Source organism: Schistocerca americana, chromosome 1 (genome assembly GCF_021461395.2).
Source record: "Schistocerca americana isolate TAMUIC-IGC-003095 chromosome 1, iqSchAmer2.1, whole genome shotgun sequence".
NCBI classification, from domain to species: Eukaryota; Metazoa; Arthropoda; class Insecta; order Orthoptera; family Acrididae; genus Schistocerca; species Schistocerca americana.
In genome coordinates, this window is record NC_060119.1 from 121822575 (window position 1) to 121841763 (window position 19189).

Here is a 19189-nt window from a genome sequence, read left to right on the forward strand (position 1 = left end):
ATCCACTTTCACTGCTTCTGTTACAGAAGAAATATTACACCTTGTTTTTGCAAACATGATTAGACGAATTGAATTGTGTATTCAACGACAGGGGGACACTTTCAACATTTAATATGAAAATTTGTAAGTAAAAAATAATATTCAATAAATTAATAACTTGTATTTTACTGAGTTTCATTACCGTATATTCACTGCGGCATACGGCACGCGAGGCTATCAATCATACGGCACTGCGGAGAGACTTTTTGAACACTCCGTATCACACGAAAAAAGATAATTTTTTAAATTTTTTATCCGCCTTAGACCGCACGGTTTAAATCTAGGAAGAAGCAAGGTTTTACAGTAAAAGTAAGGAAAAAATCCGAAAATTGTTGAATAGAAATTATATCATCCAAAAAATATCTTTTTGCCATTAGAACTTACACCGCACCCATCATGCGTCACAAGCATAGTAGAAAAATATTATTGCATGCAAACATAAAATCTAACAACTGCTTTAGTAAACAAATAAAAATATTTTATTGAATCTCCTCTCTGTACGTATACTGTACAGGGTGTCTCCCCTAACAGCCATCAGGCGCTTTTTCGGCAGATACAGGGCAGTTTTGTTTTTGCTACGTGTAGATGGCGTCAGCCCAGAGAAACAGCACTAATCACGTCTGCCACTCGACTCCCAGTGTCGGCGGAAACACCGGTTTGTTTCCCGTTACGAACAAAATTATATTTAAAGCGAAATTTTACACGCCCACTCGATAGAGCTGTCGCACAGTAGTTTAGTGCGATATTTGTTTTATCGATATAAATTACAAGGGGCAGTAAAACACGAAGAATAACAAATACTCTCCCAGCGACAGCACCATCATGGCCCTCCACTGACTGCTACCACCTTGCAGGAGCACTGACTCCTCACTGGCTGCTGGAGTACTGACTGTTCTTCGAGTTTTACTGTCACTGTTAACACATATCGATAAAACGAGTATCGCACTAGACTCATTTGGAACAGCGCTATGGTACGAGCCTGTAAAATTCTGCTTCAAAAATCATTTTATATTAACGGGAAACAGACGTCGCATGAAAAACGCTGTGAGCAGTGTTTATTTGGGGTGAGTCCAGATACACATTGAAAAAGCCAAATTGCATATATCTGCCTAAATACCAGAGAAAAAGTGCCTAACGACTCTTAGGAGAGATACCCTGTACAAACTAAATCCCCTGCACTTCTTTGTGTGTGTGCGGACTAGTCTCACGAACTACTGTAGAGATTTTGATATGGTCTAGGAATTTTCGGGACCGATATCATGCCAGTATCGATATTAATAACAAGCAAAAATTGTCTAGATTCTCGATTTCCGGGATATACAGTGGCGGTCGAAATAATAGAGCCACCTCTATTGACGAGATTAAGAACTAGGATATCTATTAGTTCGCGAAATCGCCACGAGTGCCGTGTTGTCAGTCCCTTGTAGACAACATCAGGGAAGACGTTGCTGCTATCTTTAGTCGTCCGAAAGGAAGCGTTTGAGCTAGACGTGTGAAAAGAGGCATAAAGGTAAGAATCTTATGGGTCAAAATAATAGAGCCGCTTTACACATGTGCCTTTAAATTGATTTTTATGCAGTTGTTTTGTATGTAAATTGACGTGTGGTTTTGTTTACATTCGTCTAGATGGGCAGAGCAAAGCATACCAGTGAAGATGAGCGTATAGTAATGTTCCGGATGTTCAAAAGTGGGATGTCCATGAATAAAATAGCCAATGTCTTGCACGTTTCGCGAAAACGAGTCCAGAACGCCATGAGACGGTCAAAACAAACAAAGCCGCAGGTGGAGAACAGGGGGCGACCTCGTGTAACTACTCCTCGCGTAGGCAGACTCATCACTAGGGAAGTGAAGAAAGACCCATTTTTGTCAACACCACGACTGAAAGCCATTTTGTTTAGCGACGAACATGATGTTCAACCATCAACCTCAACGATTCAAAGACGACTGAGATCTGCAAAATTGAATGGGCGCATTGCAAGAAAGAAGCCACATGTTTCACAAGCTAATGTTCGGAAAAGGTTAGCCTTTGCCCGGAGAAATGAACAAAAACCTAATACTTGGTGGAGGAACATCCTTTGGTCCGATGAATCCAAGTTTAATAGGTTTGCCTCAGACGGAAAAGTCTATGTGCGCCGCCCACCAAACCAGGAATTTAATCCCAAGTACACTTTAAAAACTGTGAAATACGGTGGCGGAAGTGTTATGGTATGGGGATGTTTTTCGTGGTACGGCATTGGTCCAATACACCGTATCAACGGCATAATGAACGCAGAAATGTACAAAGACATCTTGGCAAATGTGATGCTGCCTTATGCTGAAGAGGAAATGCCGCTGAAATGGAAATTTCAGCACGATAACGATCCAAAGCATACTGCAAGGATCATAAGGCAGTTTGTTCAAGAGCACAATATCGAAGTATTAGAGTGGCCACCTCAGTCCCCTGACGCATCACCCATTGAGAACTTATGGGAGATCTTAGACAAGAGAATTGACCGCTCAAAAGCTACATCTTCAGAAAAACTGTGGGAAGAAATCCAGAGAGCCTGATATGCGATCAGTAGTGACGAATGCAGGCGTTTAGTAGACTCTATGGGTAAGAGGTGCAGGGCAATCCTCAAAAATAAGGGTTACCCCACGAAGTACTAATGCAGTCCTATGCAAAAAAGACTGTTCCTGTACGTTTCATAAGACTGAGATCAAGTACAATAAATTTGTTTCAATTGGCTCTATTTTTTGACCCTGTGGTCTGGTATTCTTTTGAATATTATTGATTATTACTGATTATTTTGTGTTGTGTTATCGATATAACTGACTATAGTACAATGTGACTCGGTTGTAATGGTTTCCATCATAGTTCAAACATGTCTAGTAATAAATGTGCACTTTATTCCAAACCTTTGCCAGGTGGCTCTATTATTTTGACCGCCACTGTATGTACTATTTATATATTTAAGTTAGTACGAAACCCTCAGTGCGCGAGTCCTATTTGCATTTGACCAAACTCTTTTTATTATTTATTTATTTTTTACTGCCGCTTTGGAACCGGTAATGTTTATCAGAAGCTGTAGTCACAGTTAGTCCTTTACGAGAAAACGATATGCACATTTGAGCAGCTTTACCGAAGATCTGAACTGTCTCTGATGCCAGATTCAAGTGAAAGACTTTTATTGCTCCACGCAATGGCCACTTTCCACGCGGTGTTAGAGGCTTGTGCCAATCGTTCAGACTATAATGGATGTGTTTAAGGGGAGGTATACTATCTTTTGGTTCAAAAAATCGATTTTTTTTTAAATTGCATTTTTGGATCCATAAAAGTGTTTAGAATCCAACCCTGAAACGGTTTTTCCGAATACGGAACGGAAATGTTTGTTATTCGCGGTTGAACAAAAAAATGCACCTGCCTGAAATCGGCCTTATTCACGCACCAGTTTTTTTCATGAATTTCGACTTTGTAGCCGCGAAAAATTATTCGATGTGCTTGCCCATGACTGAAACTGATAAAGTGATCAAGGAGCTTACGACGTACTACGTTCGGTGGAACAGATGAAGAAAGCAATTTGGGCAACGTGTTTCCTCAAGTGTTCGGCAGATGACCACTCACAACACCAAAATTGTCCGGCTGGGGAAACTAGTTGGTGCAAGTGACGCATTGCAGAGGTTACCGAATGAATGAATGGATGAATGGATGAATATCAGCACAACCAGCCGCTCTCCAAAGAAGCTCAAAAAGTGATTCATTCTATCTACGAGGCCCTTTCGGAGAGCAAGTTATTGTACCTGTGCTTGGGAGGAAACACACAAAATTCAAATGAAAGTTTGAACGCCTGTGTTTGGAAGGTAACCCCCAAGCATTTGCATTCTGGTGCGAAGACTGTGGAGATTGCGACGTTCCTGGCAGTGAGCAGCTTCAACGAAGGGTATTCAGCAATTCTGAAGACCATGACAACGATGGACGTCACCCTGGGACTATATTCGACGTAGTTCGCCAAGCATTCGGACGACCACCGGATTCAAGCGGCCGAAAACCGCATGTCACCGGCCGTACGAGCGGCTCTGGAACAGCGCAGGACGGCCCAGATCGAGTAGAACGCCCCCTGTGAGGAAGAGGAAGGACTAGTTTATGGACCCGGAATATCAGATTTAGCGTAAGTTACATAATATTGCATTTATATGTAGTCAAACCTTCAAACGCGTTTTTCTCGAAATGACTTTTTTTATCGCGCGGTATGGTAACTTCAAATCTACCGAACCGATTGGCATGATTCTTTGTTTCCGACAAAGCTAACTAAATTCTCTAGGAGTTGTACCACTTTCGTTCCGATCCATAAATTATAAATATTTTTACGTGTCTTCCGAAGTCGAACAATCGATTAAAAAGCCCTATTTTTTTCAAATGGCCGCCATTTTGTTTCCTATGGTCCAAATAACTTAAGCGAGTTACAACTCCTAAAGAATCTTATATACTTCGGTAAAGTCAACTCAGTTTTGATTTCAGACGAGCCGGCTGACCTGTGACATACCGCGCGTGGAGGTCAACATCGAAATTTTGTTTCGTTCCGACGGCAATTCCGCCTTTGCTCTTCGACATTTCCGGTCGAAAAAGTTCCATTGTGTAGAGGAAATATGAATAAACATTTTGACCAAATTTGACATTAATATCTATAACATATTCCGAGAAAAAAATTCTCAAAGAATATGTTTTTTCGGGGCAAAGATGGTAAACTTCCCCTTAAAGTGTGGTGTCACGTTTTTGTTGAACTACGGTGAGAGAAAACAGGCAATGAAACTGCGTGCCTAAGTTTCCCGGCCGCTGAGCTTAACATCCCCGTCTGATGGAAGCACCATCACCAACAGTGTTACATATGCTCACTGCATGATAAACTGCGGAGACATTTGCAGTTTAATCCAGAACATTAGCACAAATTGCAGCGTTCGGGACCTTTATGTCGCCATCTATCCTCAGATTGCCAGCCAAATATTGTTGATGAAAATAATTTTCACCATTAGAATTCGAAGTTGCTATCTCTGAGTGAAACTCCATCCACAGGCATGCGCAAGCGATGTCGAATGCAGAGGCGAGTTTGTGTGCGAGTGGTTAAGACATCTGACCTATACTCAAGAAAAGTGGGTTTCAGATGCTTCTGTCAATTCGGAGTTAGGCTTCCAGTAGTTTCCTGTCGACAATGAATTTCTGATGAGTGCTGGGATGGTCTTTTCTTCCTGAACTGAAGTATAGCTTCTTCTGTAACTAAATACGTGACTGAGCAAGCGGTGGAGGTATCAAACTACAGATAAAATGGGACCGGTATTGCTAAACAACTAAGAAGGGTGCCGGTCGCGGAGGTCTAGCGGTTCTGGGCGCTCAGTCCGGAACCGCGCGACTGCTACGGTCGCAGCTCGAATCCTGCCTCGGGCATGGATATGTGTGATGTCCTTAGGTTAGTTACGTTTAAGTAGTTCTAAGTTCTAGGGGACTGTTGACCACAGATGTTAAATCCCATAGTGCTCAGAGCCAACTAAAACGGTGCACATCCCAGTTGCAGGTTGATTACCTAACGACTTCCAGTGGTAAGGAAAATTTGATTTTCTATATTTCATATAATTGGGCAACGGCCTTGCCGCAGCGGATACGCCGGTTCCCATGAGATCACCGAAGTTAAGCGCTGTCGGGCGTGGTCGGCACTTGGATGGGTGACCATCCAGGCTGCCATGCGCTGTTGCCATTGTTCGTGGTGCACTCAGCCTCGTGATGCCAATTGAGGAGCTACTCGACCGAATAGTAGCAGCTTCGGTCAAGACTACCACCTTACGGCCGGGAGAGCGGTGTGCTGACCCCACGCCCCTCCTATCTGCTTCCTCCACCGAGGATGACTCGGCGGTCGGATGGTCCTAATAGACCACTCGTGGCCTGAAGACGGAGTGCTTTTATATATCACATAATTACTGACCGAATTCAAAAATTTAAAATGCTGTCATAATCTGTTCATTAAGATATATAATCTCAATTTGAAGTTTTAACAAGTCAGGTACTGTATCGAAGTTAGAAAACTGTATAAAGTATTCGTCTTGAGACAGCATAGCTCACAGCACCCACATTACCCAGACTAAACTCATCCAGTACATCTGCTACATCTACGAGATGCGTGAGAAAAGTAATGAGACTGACTACGCTGTGAGCGATCTTGCAACACTGTTTTCTACTTATGTAGACCGCTGTGCTCGTCCCTTCCATATGATCAGTTCGAGGTTCAGTTCCGTAATGCCGTCACGTGATGTTTGAGAGTGCCATCACTGAAGTTGTGTTTTCGTTGTGTGTTACAAAAACGGAACAGCGCAATTTAGAGCAACGTTACGCAATCAAGTTTTGTGTCAAACTTGGCGAGTCCGCGAGTGAGACCATTGAAAAGTTGAAACAGGCCTATGCGTAACATTCTTTATGAAGAGCGCAAGTTTTTCGATGGCATGAATCATTTTTGGAAGGCACAGAACACATTGAAGATGAACCTCGCTCAGAGAAACTTTCAACTCCGAAATCTGACGAAAACGTCGATCTTGTGCATGCTCTCGTGAGAGAGTTTATTTGTCCACGACAACCTTCAACCAAGTGTTTTGCAAAGATGTCCTAGAAAGGCTCAGGAAAAGAGTGAGTCGAGTGAGACGAGACACTGCAGAAAAGTGGATGCTGCACCATGACAACGCCCCATGTCAAACGGCGACTTCCACACGGAATTTTTGACCTCAAAAGGCATTCCACAGCTCCCGTATCCAACTGACCTGAGTCCTCGTGACTTTTTCTTTTCCCGAAATCGAAATATGTCTTAAAAGGGCGTCATTTTGGGACTTTGGAGAACATTCAAAACAATGTGATCGTCATGTGAAAGACACTTCCAGTTGAGGTCTTTCAGAGCTGGTACCACAATTGGGAACAACGACTCAGTTAATGTATAGATGCGAAGGGAAGTACCATGATGGGGACAAAATTGTTGTTTGAAAAAAAAAAAACTTTTGTAGATAAAAATCTCTCGTTACTTTTCTCACACAACTGGTACATACATATGCCGTACGGTACGTGGCGAAGGGTATCCTGTAGCAGTACTAGTCATTTCCCTTCCTGTTCCACTTGCAAACAGAGGGAGGGAAAAACGGTTATCTATATGTCTCCACATGACCCCTAATTTCTCGTATCTTATCTTCGTGATCCTTATGCAAAACGTGTGTTGGCGAATGAGAACATTAAGCGACTTCCAACAAACTTTATATATAATGTCAAACCTTTCCGAATTTTTTTCTAGCTGACACTCCGCTACAAAATGGTGAAAAGCAAAAAAGTTTACTGCTTACTACATTTTCGCTGTTCGTCGAGTAAAGCATCAGTCATGACGTTTTAATTTATTACTTTCTTACTACTAATTCTATTCACAACACTTGTTTTCGGAAAGTATCCACACATACCACTGAATGTACCACCAAAATTATATCATTGTATGACTCAAAGTTCAGGAATTACGATGTCATAAACACAGAGATGCATGAAATTCACTCATTTGTAAAGTCATCACCCGTTTGAAGCTGTTTTATGTATGGGCCACTGAGGGTGTCCTTAAATTAACACCACTGCTGCCACTCGGCAGGTGGATGGTGCTGTAAGTTAATTTCATTACCTGTTATGTAGCTGTTGAAGGTTTGGTCTTTTTGGACCAGTTACAAGTATGGGATTGGGCAGTTAAGGTGGATAATGCCAAGAGTTAGTGTGAGTGTTTAGGCAGGAAAATGGTGAGGTTTAGGTATTGAGTGGGTCTTTTAGGAGTGGTTGTGCAGTGGAAGGTGTATTTCCATGATTGGCAATGGCATCTTCGCCATGGGTGGTAGTAATAGAATTGGCAGTTTGGTGTAGAGTTTACAAAGTCCTGCGTATGGATGCTGGCGTTGGAGGTAAGTTTTGTTTGGAGAGTTAAGCATGGACATTGTGTCGTGGGAGGGTAAGAGTAAGAAGATGTTTATTGTAACGTATGTTTTGGCACAGGACATTGACGTCCGTGGCGCTATTTCGAAAAGCGTTTTTTGCTTGTATGTCTACGTTCTTAACCCTCAGACAGTACGGTGTGGGTCGGGTGCGACCCAAAGTTCAGTTTTCTTCTACACTGCTCTACGCGCTCAGTGCAGGAAGCCAAGGTGACCAGGAACCCTTCTAGTCAGTCGTGCGGTGGTTACTGGAGTCACTGTAGTCGTGACCTTTGGTTGTTGCGTGTATCCCGGGTCGTATCAGACCCGATCGTACCAGTAATGTTACTAATATTACGATGAATCTTTTTCACAGTTCTGATAGGAAAATGGCTTGGAAACAACTGTTACACATACCTGAGGCAGTTCTAGCTGCGTTACGTCGCCAGGAGGATCCTTCTGACCCAGAGGAAGGTGATCCTCACCTGGGAGAGTCTGCCTCACAATCTGATGATGGAAGTCTTACGAACAGTGATATGGAAGAAGATGTTTTAGAATGTGAAGATGCGGGTGAGAGGTAGAGGAGTGAAGAAGAAGGAACGAAAGACAGATATCTTGAGTATGTCATGCACGAGCAAACAATCTGGACCGACAAGCCTTTAGGTTCAAAACATTCACGAAACCCTTCTACAAATGTGATTACTCACCTGCCTGTACCTAAAGGGAAGGCGCGAGAGAGCGCGAGGGATTACAAATAAAACAACATTATTTTCACTTTTTATGACCGATGAAATGATAGAAAATATTGATCGTCAAACCAAAAACGAGGTAGGACTCTCAAAGCCCAAGTACAGTGACCACAGCGATTCATTGGTCTCTTTTTCAAGAGTGGTGTCTTAAAGGATTCTGGCTTGTACCAAGATGTATCACCCACCGATCTTTCGTTATACTATGAGGCAGAAAAGATTTACATTCCTTCTACAGAATTTGAGTTTCTATTATAAAAGTACTAAGGAGGCGAGAAAGACTAAAGATAAATTTGCTGCGTTTCGGGAAATATGAGATACTTTTGTAAGTCATTGTTTGCAATATTATAGCCCCTCAGAGTATTTGACGAGGGATGAAACATCACTGTGTTTTCGTGGTCGCTATCCCTTCAGAATGTTTATAGAATCAAAACCTGATAAGTATGGTCTAACGATTGTTTCACTGTGTGACACCAGAACGTTCTATTTAATTTCAGGCATCCCGTATACTGGAAAAGAACAAACAAGAAAGATGAGTTCTTCATACCGACTATGTATGTTCTTACACTTGCTGATTCAGTGACAGGGAACAATCGTAACGACGAAACTGGTAACTAGTTCACTTCATATGTGCTGGCAGAGAAACTGTCTGAAATAAAACTTCCTTTAATCGCTACACTACGTAAAAATTAGCGTGAGATGCTACTAGACATGTTGTCAACGACCTGAGCTGGAATTGTATGGTTTGTCTATAAAAGCAACAAAATGTTGGTTTCTTTCATCCCTAGAAAGAATAAAAAGGTTATCCTAATGCCAACAGTGCACCACGGTGGAACAATACGCGATGAGTCAAGCAAGTCAGAGATTGTTGAATTCTATAACCTAACAAAAGGTGGAGTAAACGTGTTGGACAAACTTTGCGAAGACAAGACTACCAAACGAAAAATCCGAAGACAATATACGTGCACGGGCCACGCCCCTAAAAAGAATCCCACGTTGGGTTTGACCAAACCCATGATGGAAAGAAGAATGGCCAATCCTCGTATTTCGAGAGCCCTTCTTTTGACAGTTGTCAAAGTGTTATGAAAAACAGGAGGATTCATCAACTGTCATAGACAATTAGAATTTGCAGACAAAACGAAGAAGATGTAACTTGTGTGATCCTTCGAAAGACAGAAAGAGAAACGAATATTGTGTCAGCTGCAGTTCATGCGTATTGTATGCTAGGTGTATGACTGATGAGTCTATCGAGGGAACGGACGTATGATATTCCTTTCTATTTATGGAAACATTTCATTTTTTTCTTTATATTAGTTTGTGTTTTGTCAGAAATACAGGAACTGTTTTTCATGTTGCTTGGATTTGGATTTGACCGGCACTAAGGGCTAACGGGTGTGTGTTATGTCTACTAAAAGGATTTTTGTCATATAACATGTTGTTGTTGTTGTTGTGGTCTTCAGTCCTGAGACTGGTTTGATGCAGCTCTCCATGCCACTCTATCCTGTGCAAACTTCTTCATCTCACAGTACGTACTGCAGCCAAAATCCTACTGAATCTGCTTAGTGTATTGATCTCTTGGTCTCCTTCTACGATTTTTACCCTCCATGCTGCCCTCCAATGCTAAATTGGTGATCCCTTGATGCCTCAGAACATGTCCTACCAACCGATCCCTTGTTCTTGTCAAGTTGTGCCACAAACTCCTCTTCTCCCCAATCCTATTCAATACTTCCTCATTAGTTATGTGATCTACCCATCTAATCTTCAGCATTCTTCTGTAGCACCACATTTCGAAAGCTTCTATTCTCTTCTTGTCCAAACTATTTATCGTCCATGTTTCACTTCCATACGTGGCTACACTCCATACAAATACTTTCAGATACGACTTCCTGGCACTTAAATCTATACTCCATGTTAACAAATTTCTCTTCTTCAGAAACGCTTTCCTTGCCATTGCCAGTCTACATTTTATATCCTCTCTACTTCGACCATCATCAGTTATTTTGCTCCCCAAATGGTTCAAATGGCTCTGAGCACTATGGGATTTAACTTCTGAGGTCATCAGTCCCCCAGAACTTAGAACTACTTAAACCTAACTAACCTAAGGACATCACACACATCCATGCCCGAGGCAGGATTCGAACCTGCGACCGTAGCGGTCGCGCGGTTCAAGACTGTAGCGCCTAGAACCGCTCGGCCACTTCGGCCGGCTTGCTCCCCAAATAGCAAAACTCCTTTACTTCTTTAAGTGTCTCATTTCCTAATCTAATTCCCTCAGCATCACCAGACTTAATTCGACTACATTCCATTGTCATCGTTTTGCTTTTGTTGATGTTCATCTTATATCCTCCTTTCAAGACACAGTCAATTCCGTTCAACTGCTCTTCCAAATCCTTTGCCGACTCTGACGGAATTACAATGTCATCGGCGAACCTCAAAGTGTTTATTTCTTCTCCATGGATTTTAATACCTACTCCGAATTCTTCTTTTGTTTGCTTTACTGCTAGCTCAATATACAGATTGAATACCATTGGGGAGAGTCTACAACCCTGTCTCACTCACTTCCCAACCACTGCTTCCCTTTCGTGCCCCTCGACTCTTATAACTGCCATCTGGTTTCTGTACAAATTGTAAATAGCCTTTCGCTCCCTGTATTTTACCCCTGCCACCTTCAGAATTTAAAAGGGAGTATTGCAGTCAACAGTGTCAAAAGCTTTCTCTAAGTCTACAAATGCTAGAAACGTAGATTTGCCTTTTCTTAATCTAGGATATAACATACTATCAATAAACTTTATTATTCAGTAATAATACTTATTGTGTACCTCCATCCACACAAACCTCAACGAAGTGCGAGCGTGTCGGATCCGACCCGACCGTACCGTCTATTTCGACTCCAACCACCGTTCCGTTTGAGAGTTATACGCAAGGAGTGTCCGTAGTAAGGGCGGCTCCCATGATCCGAATCTGGCGGGAATGTACTTCAGAATAAGTAAATAAATTGTAGAACGTCTGTGGAAGCTGTCGCAACCCAGAGCGAAAAGTCTGGGACTTTGGTGTCGAAATAGTTGGGGATGAGGTGCGGATAATTGCGTAACTCTGCTCTTCAGCTTCAGGCTCTGCTGTTTACTGGACAAATACTCGAAGGGCGTCGGCGAGGGGAGGAAAAACCGTCAGTTTGCGCGCGCTGGCCTTTTCTTGGGCCCCCGCGGAACTTGACATGCATCGGAAGGCTACGGAGTGGGAGTAATGAGCCTCGGCAACTTTTCTAACGAGCGCAGCGCCCGGGGCAGCGCCTCTTAATTTGGAGCCGGCAGCCGGCAGGCAGCTGCCTCCCCCGCCGCCACCGCCCTGGGAGTGGACGGACGCACCGCAGCCACGGCGCACTTCGCCGGCGTTCTCGAATTAATGAGCGGCCGACGGCGGTGCGAGCGGTGGCGCCGCGCGGCGGCGGCTCCCGGCACTGCTTCGCGCGCCTTCTGATCGCTCGCCTAAGCATTTAACGTCGGTGTAAGGCCGAAACTCGACGTTTCTTGACTACTTTCCACCACCAGACGGGAAGTCAGTTTGTGAACTGCAGTATCCCCACTTGCTATGTCTGCACCTGCACAAGTACTTTGGACGATACATCGGTGCATCGACGGAAAGGTATTAAACACGCTGAGCAGTATCGAAACAGGACTACTGCTGATTTTTTTTTTTTTTTTTTTTTTTTTTTTTTTTTTTTTTTTTTTTTTTTTTTTTTACAGTGGCCAGTGGTGCAATAAGCGTGAGGTGAAGAGGGCGCCAAATTTCGGGGGTTCAAATGGTTCAAATGGCTCTGAGCACTACGGGACTTAACTTCTGAGGTTATCAGTCCCCTAGACCTTAGAACTACTTAAACTTAACTAACCTAAGGACATCATACACATCCATGCCCGAGGCAAGATTCGAACCTGCGACCGTTGCGGTCGCGCTGTTCCAGACTGTAGCGCCTAGAAACGCTCGGTCACCTCGGCCGGCCAAATTTCGGGGACCTCGATATCTGGAGGCCTTCAGGACCGGACCAATTTTTATCGAATCCAAAACAATGCCAAAATATCATGGCAGTTGCAATCAGTGCATTCAGCGTTTTCAGAATTTTTGTAAAAAGTTGCGTCAGATTTAAAAACTGTAGAATGATAACTCGTTGTCTGCTATATGCGATTATTCTACATGAAACGCTCTGGCTGTAGTACTGAAGAATCTTGTAGAAATTTACGATAAATTTGATAACGAGTAGGTGCTGCAAGCAATCTTTCAATTTATAGTTAAATGGGACTTCAATGAATCATTACCCTATACACCGCTTACAACCAAATGGTTCTTGACCATTTATGTCTCAGTCGCATCACGCGAGAATTATCCTGAACGGAAATTAATAAAAAATTGTCCTTGCCCTACGAAGAATCAAGAATCGCTATCCAGTCTGTCCATTACATGAATCGAAAGAAAAGTTTCAAATGAAATAGGTCTCAACAACGCTATTGTGACTCTCAGTTCATATGGCTCATATGGCTCTGAGCACTATGGGACTTAACCTCTGAGGTTATCAGTCCCCTAGAACTTAGAACTACTTAAACCTAAGGACGTCACACACATCCATGCCCGAGGCAGGATTCGAACCTGCGACCGTAGCGGTCGCGCGGTTCCAGACTGTAGCGCCTAGAACCTCTCGGCCACCCCGGCCGGCTGACTCTCAGTAAAACGAAGATATGAAAAGATGTGCAGTACGATAATAATATGAACATTAACTGCTCTCTGTACTAAAGTTATGAAAGTATCTGATATTAGAATTCTACAAATTTTTTCTCCAGACATATAAAATAATTCTTTGCAGTCTACCTGACTGCTCTTGTGACATATGCTGATTCGTATTATAAGTTTCTCAATTATACTGTATCTTCAAGTTATATCTTCCTGTCAGTCATCGCGTGAACTATATTTTTCATTTTTTATAAACTTACAGTACAAACGCATCCATTTCTAATCAGACCGCAGACCTCATTTAGTTTCATCGCCATGGGCCTCCAATGGACTTATTCCGCCTCTGGCAATGGTATTTAAATAATCTATGTCCGCCTATTGCATCCTTTTCATCCAACCATCGACGCTAAGTAATCCTAAATAGCACGAATGCCCCCCTTTTCCGCCTCACTGTAGGTGTGCCTCAAAGTTCTATCCTTTCTGCTCTCCTATATATTCTCTGCACTACGTATATGCCTGAACTGCTCCTCCTGTCTACCTTCCCCAGTACGCCGACACCACCAACTTCCTGGCCCTCTGTCCCACTCTATAGGAATCCCAACGATACCTCCAACTCAATCTCAACGAGCCTACCTCCTGGTACAGCCAGTGGACCCTCAATATCGATCTTTTCAGGCTCCAAGCTATAAATGTATCACGAAGCACTAGTAGCTTCCGCCTCCATGACTTCTGCCTTACCATTTAAACCTTTCTATCCAATTAACTACGACACTAAAATACAAATAACTTTCTGGGGAGAGCATACACAGTTCAGAAACATTGTGGATAACAATATAAAACACTCATCATTTAGTAACCATTCAAATAAACATAAAAATTATAACAATAAAACAAGTCTAGAATTACGAGGTGTTTCCAAAGCCTCTTAAATGTATGAAGGTTCTTTATTCACAAATATGGGTGTCACGTTAGTACAAACGCATCTTCATGTTTATCTGTCAAGAATACAGATCGTTATGTAAAATTTTTGAAATGGTGGGAATACAGAACCACAGATAGTGCTGGAATCAACAAAAGTACTCACAATGGTTATATTTCCATGACGCGGCTTTTCAAAAAACCTTTTCATTCTTCTGTACGGCTGGTCCCGGCGGAGGTTCGAGTCCTCCCTCGGGCATGGGTGTGTGTGTTTGTCCTTAGGATAATTCAGGTTAAGTAGTGTGTAAGCTTAGGGACTGATGACCTTAGAAGTTAAGTCCCATAAGATTTCACAACTTTTTTTTTCATTTTTCACTTTTTTAAGTGTTATAATTTTTATCGTAATGTGAATTGTTATTGATTTTTTTCTCTTGTTATTCACACGCTAAAATACGTCGGACTAACCCCTGAACGTACGTTAAGATGGAAACCCACCTATCAGCCATACAACGAAAGGCTCAAAAAAGACTAAAACTGCTTATCGCCCAAACACTGCGAATGCATTCTTCCAGCTTCCTACGCACAAATCCTTATCATATGATAAACGGAAAAACCCTAAGGGACCATTGTTAGTGAACGGTACCGGGCCGTCTGTGTGGCGAGCAGATCAAGGTTAGCAAGCAGAGAAGTGATCTGTGCCAGGGCAATGCAACTACTGTCACACATCTCGTCGAATAGGCTAAAATAAACGCGTTGGCTAGGATGAACTGTAGTTGTTCATCCTCTCCAGATTTGGTCTTAGTTGTTTATTTCCTGTTTCTTAACCTGAAAAAATGGCTTAGCGCTAGGAAATTTTCATCTAACGACGACGCATTATTCATCATTATGAAGAACCTTCCTTCTTCGTATGCTTATCCTTCTCCTACTTTGTCTTTTTCTTCTGTAATTTATCGATTAGACTTGTAGCATATTATACAGTCACAAAGTGCCTTTCCTATGTTCAAATGGCTCTAAGTACTGAGACTTAACATCTGAGGTCATCAGTCCCCTAGACTTAGAACTACTTCAACCTAACTAACCTACGGGACATCACACACATCCACAGTTTTGTTTCTTGTATCTGCTCTAGAATGTGTCTGTTCTTCTTAATAAACTGACGTAAAAAAATTGCACCACCAAAATAATAATGTACTGGAATGAAATGTCGGGAATAAATTTGTCTAGGTAACATAGATAAGTGATTCACATTGCAAGATCACAGGTTAATGTAAGCGAGAGATGAGATATTGTAAATGTAAAATTCTGGTACATCAATAACCGATGTAACCGCCAGAATGTTGAATGCAAGCTTGCAAACGTGTCTGCATTGTGTTGCAGAGGTGCCACATGTCAGTTTATGGGATGAAGTTCCGTGCCTGTTGCACTTGGTCGGTAAGTACGGGGAGAGTTACTGCTGTTTGCTGATGACGCTAGAACTCTCCTCCGATGATAACCCCCATGATGGGAGACTGATCTGGTGATCGAGCAGGCCAAGGCAACATGTTGAGACTGCGTAGAGCACGATGGGTTACAACAGCGGTATGTGAGCGAACGTTATCTTGTTGGAAATCAACCCCTGGAAAGCTGTCCATGAATGGCAGCACAACAGGTCGAATCATCAGACTGACATATAAATTTGCAGTCAGGGTGCGTGGGATAACGAGGGCCGCCTCCTAACCAACAGATAAGCTTTCATCAGGAAACACAACAGACCTCCACCCTGTCCTCCAGTGAGCTCTCGCTTGACGCAACTAACGCCGCAAATGGCGGTGGTTTGGGGTCAGTGGAATGCACGCGTCAGGACCTCTGACTCGGAGCTGTCCTTGAAGTAACCAGTTTTCAACAGTTCGTTTTTCTGCTGCTGCTCACTTCGCTGCTGGAGATGCAGTACGATGCTCCAGAGCCATGCGCTGAACACCCTCTCGGTAGTGCCACGTCGCAGTCTGGAGCCCGTCTTCCTCCTACCACATATTCTCGTGACCACTGCTGCCAACAATCATGTACAGTAACTACAGTCCTGCCAAGTCTTCCTGCAATATCGCAGAAGGAACATGCAGCTTCCTGTAGCCCTATTACACGTCGTCATTCAAACTCACAAGGGGAGGCCGCCAATTGTGAAATTCAGATTCGATTCATACTGCGCATAATAAAAGCTCATGGCCAGAGGTGTAATGTGGCAAAGCACCAAGATGCACTTCTCAGCCATTGTCGAGAAAATCGATAGTTAAAAGAAACCGTTGCGGTGAAATATCGCTACGATTAATAATTTTCAACAGTGTCGTGGCGCAGCGGTAAGCGCTCTGGTTCGTAATCCGAAGGTCGCCGGATCGAATCTCGCGCCATTAAACCTTTTTTTTTTTTGTAATTCAAATGTGTGTATACACACACACACACACACACACACACACATATATATATATATATATATATATATATATATATATATATATATATATATATATAAAATTCCCGGCAATCAGTTGAAACAATTATGCATATAATAAGTTGCTGAAAGTCGTTTGTCGTGGAAAAACTGGCGACTTCGAACATCATTATGTTTTCCGCAAACAAAGTTGTATTTCACAAATGTTATTAATTGTCTTCATAAGCCGGCCGCGGTGGTCTCGCGGTTCTAGGCGCGCAGTCCGGAACCGTGCGACTGCTACGGTCGCACGGTCGAATCCTGCCTCGGGCATGGATGTTTGTGATGTCCTTAGGTTTAAGTTGTTCTAAGTTCTAGGGGACTGATAACCACAGCAGTTGAGTCCCATAGTGCTCAGAGCCATTTTTTTGTCTTCATAATGTTAACCACGTATAGTTAACGGAAGACGTAGAAACAATATTCTGAAACGAATACGTATAGCGTAAGTCAAACGTTCGAATTAGAATAGAAACCCCACGAACACAAATTTGCTGTGGCAGGTATGAAACTCCGTTACTCGCTCGTTACACTTGGAAGGACAGATGTTGAATGGGCCGAAACGAGCCGCCGCATAACAGCGTAGTTGCCTGCTAACTACGAAAGAAGGTAGATGCGGTCCCTAGCGCAACTTATAACATCGTCGAATATCAGTGCGGGCGTGAGAGCTTTGGTACACCCTGTTACGCAAACGGAAAAATGGAGGCGGTACAATTGGAGAGCGATCCGCCTTCACCAACATGCATAAGCAATTCAATAATAGTTTATATATATATATATATATATATATATATATATATATATATATATATACATATATGAATTACAGAAAACTAATAATAAAAAAAAAGTTTCATGGCGCGAGATTCGATCCAGTAACCTTCGGTTTACAAACCAGAGCGCTTACCGCTGCGCCACGGTGCTGTAGAACATTATCAATCGTAGAGAGTATTTCACCGCAACGGTTTCTTTTAACTGTCGATTTTCTCGACAACGGCTGAGAAGTGCATCTTGGTGCTTTGCCACATTACACCTCTGGCCATGAGCTTTTATTATGCGCAATATGAATCGAATCTGAATTTCAGAATTGGCGGCCTCCCCTTGTCAGTTCAAAATGGTTCAAACGGCTCCGAGCACTATGGGACTCAACTGCTGTGGCCATCAGTCCCCTAGAACTTAGAACTACTTAAACCTAACTAACCTAAGGACATCACATACACCCATGCCCGAGGCAGGATTCGAACCTGCGACCGTAACAACAGCGCGGCTCCGGACTGGAGCGCCTAGAACCGCACAGCCACCGCGGCCGGCTTTAAACTCAGTGAGTTGTTGATAATGGCGTCTTTGGCGCCTGAAAGACATTCTTGACAAATATCAACATACTACGTACAATCTCTAAGGCAAGAAACGCTCGTTACCGGTACAGCGTATATTTAAAATAAAAAACCTTATTTTCATCCTCATAGAGGCGCTGCTAGTGCCACTCCTATGCGACTGGCGCGAAATTTGAACAGACGTTATCTTCCAGCTGTAGAGACACACCTGTCGACTTTCGTTTATGTTGCTCAACTCCTTCTTGGTGCTGTGACTTTTTTTCGTCAGTGTATCTTTGTTTCTGCGATCTGTAATGTAATCAATGTCTCTTTCAGGGGGCCCAGCACTTCTTACTATGCAGAAATAGTTTTATAAAACTTTATTACTATTTCCTGTTCAATCTTGTTCTTTAGATTGTAGTGGATGATGCGGCTCCCCCCGTCGGTGGTTCGAGTCCTCCCTTGGGCACGGATGTGTATGTTGTCCTTAGCGTTAAGTTAGTTTAAGTTAGCTTAAGGAGTGCGTAAGCTTTGGGATCGATGACCTCATCAGTTTTGTCTCATACGACCTTACCATAAATTTCCAAATTTATCTACTCACAAAAACCGGGGAAAAATATCTCCCTACATATATTTGATCATCATCTACAGTATTTATCATTTCTCAGCCACCCTGCCATCACACACAAAACTGATATACAAATTTGTCCCCTCACTAATTACTGAAATTCCTGAATTAATTTTTAGCCTCAAGTGCTACATTTTCTTTAGTCTAAAGTTTTATAGCAATCCACTGAGGGTGTGGCACCACAGATACTGCCCACAGACTATCTTCATTTCAGGCTTAGGTCGGAGTGGATAGTCCGTAAAGGCGTGCCTTGTTTATTAACTGCTCGGTGGAAATTACTGTACATGAAAAGGCTTCCATAAGCAGGAAATGCAGCATTCATGAGAGCGCCGTTGTACAGAGCCTCGGTTACACCTCAGACAACACTTAGGCCTGTAACGCTCGCTGCTAATGTCCGTAAAGTAATCATTATGTAAAGAGAATCGGG

General features: G+C 42.8%; 1 protein-coding gene and 1 pseudogene across 1 annotated transcript in view; both read left to right on the forward strand.

Annotated features, from left to right (window-relative positions):
* Positions 1–19189, forward strand: part of LOC124550405 — a 179418-nt gene that overhangs the window by 74087 nt on the left and 86142 nt on the right. The window lies entirely within an intron of this gene.
* LOC124557404 lies at positions 5645–5762 on the forward strand (annotated as a pseudogene).